Raw genomic sequence first — 3,942 nt, 5'->3', positions numbered from 1 at the left:
ACGGTATCGCCTCCTTTTCATTTTCTGAACGCTTGTGTGATGTTTTAAAAACAAAAAACTTCATTACAATTTTTACAGAGCTATACGCCGAGACGCTCGTGACGGTATCGCCTCCTTTCCATTTTCTGAACGCTTGTGATGTTTTGAAAACAAGAACCTTTCTTACAATTTTTACAGAGCTATACGCCGAGACGCTCGTGACGGTATCGCCTCGTTTTAAAAATGTACACATACGAAGAAGTCATATTTTGCTCTTCAAATAGAGTTTTCAAATAATAAAATCAAATGTGTCGTTGTGTGATGGAGTGAGGAGGATTTTCACAGAGCTATACGCCGAGACGCTCGTGACGGTATCACCTCGTTTTGAAAATTTACACACGTTTTTCTTCAAAGCTCGAAACAAATATGTCGCTGTGTGATGGAGTGAGGAGGATTTTCACATAAGTATACGCTTAGACGCTCGTGACGGTATCGCCTCGCTTTTAAAAAATGGTACAGATATGAAGGAGTTATATTATGCTTTCAAGTTTGAATAAATCAATTCAAATGTGTTGTTGTGTGATGGTAGTTTTTTTTTAATTTTTTTTACTTTATTAATGTATATCTGGTTTAAGGCCTAGGATTACTTGGCACAATCAGGCATGTCTAATATTTGAAAGCGGCCGGGCGGCAATCGCGAGTACCCTACGCTGCGCGAGTACTACGAGTCGGAGTGGCAGTTCGTTTAGATAATACAAAATACTATACAAGGAGGGGTGAACGGCGGGAGTAGCTATGATCGGCCTAAGGTTGCCGAATGCCTCGCCGTCTGACATTAATTCGACCCTCTCGATGGCTCGTCGGGAATGGCCCGGATCGAGCTCTCGACGCGGTCAAGCGGCCGCGCGTACCCCACACTGCGCGGGTACTACGAGTGGGAGTTAATATATAATATTATACGAGGAGTTATTAATACATAATATAACACAAGGAAGGGTGAACGGCGGGAGTAGCTATGAACGGCTTAATGCCTCGCCGTCTGACATTCGTCGGGGAGTACGAGTGATTGTTTATTCATGTGAGAGATAACAGAGAGTCGGAGTGATGGATTATTTACGATAGATAATATTATTAATTGAATAAATTAATTAATCAATATAAGGTTATTAATGAGAAGGGTGAACCGCGGGAGTAGCTATGATCGGCCTAAGGTTGCCGAATGCCTCGCCGTCTGACATTAATTCGACCCTCTCGATGGCTCGTCGGGAATGGCCCGGATCGAGCTCGCGACGCGGTCAAGCGGCCGCGCGTACCCCACACTGCGCGGGTACTACGAGTGGGAGTTAATATATAATATTATACGAGGAGTTATTAATATATAATATAACACAAGGAAGGGTGAACGGCGGGAGTAGCTATGATCGGCCTAAGGTTGCCGAATGCCTCGCCGTCTGACATTAATTCGACCCTCTCGATGGCTCGTCGGGAATGGCCCGGATCGAGCTCGCGACGCGGTCAAGCGGCCGCGCGTACCCCACACTGCGCGGGTACTACGAGTGGGAGTTAATATATAATATTATACGAGGAGTTATTAATACATAATATAACACAAGGAAGGGTGAACGGCGGGAGTAGCTATGATCAGCTTAAGGTTGCCAAATGCCTCGCCGTCTGACATTAATTCGACCCTCTCGATGGCTCGTCGGACAAGGCCCGGATCGAGCTCTGAACGCGGTCAAGCGACGCCGACGCGCGGCAATCGCGAGTACCCTACGCTGCGCGAGTACTACGAGTCGGAGTGTTTGTTCGTTTAGATAATGTATATATATATATATATATATATATATATATATATATATATATATATATATATATATATATATATATATATATATATAAATATTATATAAGGAGGGGTGAACGGCGGGAGTAGCTATGAACGGCTTAATGCCTCGCCGTCTGACATTCGTCGGGGAGTACGAGTGATTGTTTATTCATGTGAGAGATAACAGAGAGTCGGAGTGATGGATTATTTACAATAGATAATATTATTAATTGAATAAATTAATTAATCAATATAAGGTTATTAATGAGAAGGGTGAACGGCGGGAGTAGCTAAGATCGGCCTAAGGTTGCCGAATGCCTCGCCGTCTGACATTAATTCGACCCTCTCGATGGCTCGTCGGGAATGGCCCGGATCGAGCTCGCGACGCGGTCAAGCGGCCGCGCGTACCCCACACTGCGCGGGTACTACGAGTGGGAGTTAATATATAATATTATACGAGGAGTTATTAATACATAATATAACACAAGGAAGGGTGAACGGCGGGAGTAGCTAAGATCGGCCTAAGGTTGCCGAATGCCTCGCCGTCTGACATTAATTCGACCCTCTCGATGGCTCGTCGGGAATGGCCCGGATCGAGCTCGCGACGCGGTCAAGCGGCCGCGCGTACCCCACACTGCGCGGGTACTACGAGTGGGAGTTAATATATAATATTATACGAGGAGTTATTAATACATAATATAACACAAGGAAGGGTGAACGGCGGGAGTAGCTATGATCAGCTTAAGGTTGCCAAATGCCTCGCCGTCTGACATTAATTCGACCCTCTCGATGGCTCGTCGGACAAGGCCCGGATCGAGCTCTGAACGCGGTCAAGCGACGCCGACGCGCGGCAATCGCGAGTACCCTACGCTGCGCGAGTACTACGAGTCGGAGTGTTTGTTCGTTTAGATAATGTATATATATATATATATATATATATATATATATATATATATATATATATATATATATATATATATATATATATATATATATATATAAAATATTATATAAGGAGGGGTGAACGGCGGGAGTAGCTATGAACGGCTTAATGCCTCGCCGTCTGACATTCGTCGGGGAGTACGAGTGATTGTTTATTCATGTGAGAGATAACAGAGAGTCGGAGTGATGGATTATTTACGATAGATAATATTATTAATTGAATAAATTAATTAATCAATATAAGGTTATTAATGAGAAGGGTGAACCGCGGGAGTAGCTATGATCGGCCTAAGGTTGCCGAATGCCTCGCCGTCTGACATTAATTCGACCCTCTCGATGGCTCGTCGGGAATGGCCCGGATCGAGCTCGCGACGCGGTCAAGCGGCCGCGCGTACCCCACACTGCGCGGGTACTACGAGTGGGAGTTAATATATAATATTATACGAGGAGTTATTAATACATAATATAACACAAGGAAGGGTGAACGGCGGGAGTAGCTATGATCAGCTTAAGGTTGCCAAATGCCTCGCCGTCTGACATTAATTCGACCCTCTCGATGGCTCGTCGGACAAGGCCCGGATCGAGCTCTGAACGCGGTCAAGCGACGCCGACGCGCGGCAATCGCGAGTACCCTACGCTGCGCGAGTACTACGAGTCGGAGTGTTTGTTCGTTTAGATAATGTATATATATATATATATATATATATATATATATATATATATATATATATATATATATATATATATATATATATATATATAAAATATTATATAAGGAGGGGTGAACGGCGGGAGTAGCTATGAACGGCTTAATGCCTCGCCGTCTGACATTCGTCGGGGAGTACGAGTGATTGTTTATTCATGTGAGAGATAACAGAGAGTCGGAGTGATGGATTATTTACAATAGATAATATTATTAATTGAATAAATCAATTAATCAATATAAGGTTATTAATGAGAAGGGTGAACGGCGGGAGTAGCTAAGATCGGCCTAAGGTTGCCGAATGCCTCGCCGTCTGACATTAATTCGACCCTCTCGATGGCTCGTCGGGAATGGCCCGGATCGAGCTCGCGACGCGGTCAAGCGGCCGCGCGTACCCCACACTGCGCGGGTACTACGAGTGGGAGTTAATATATAATATTATACGAGGAGTTATTAATACATAATATAACACAAGGAAGGGTGAACGGCGGGA

This window comes from Brachycentrus maculatus, unplaced genomic scaffold, assembly GCF_059751285.1.
Source record: "Brachycentrus maculatus isolate JH-2025_06_01 unplaced genomic scaffold, ASM5975128v1 h1tg001822l, whole genome shotgun sequence".
Taxonomy (NCBI): Eukaryota; Metazoa; Arthropoda; class Insecta; order Trichoptera; family Brachycentridae; genus Brachycentrus; species Brachycentrus maculatus.
Note: the sequence above shows the minus strand (reverse complement) of the source record.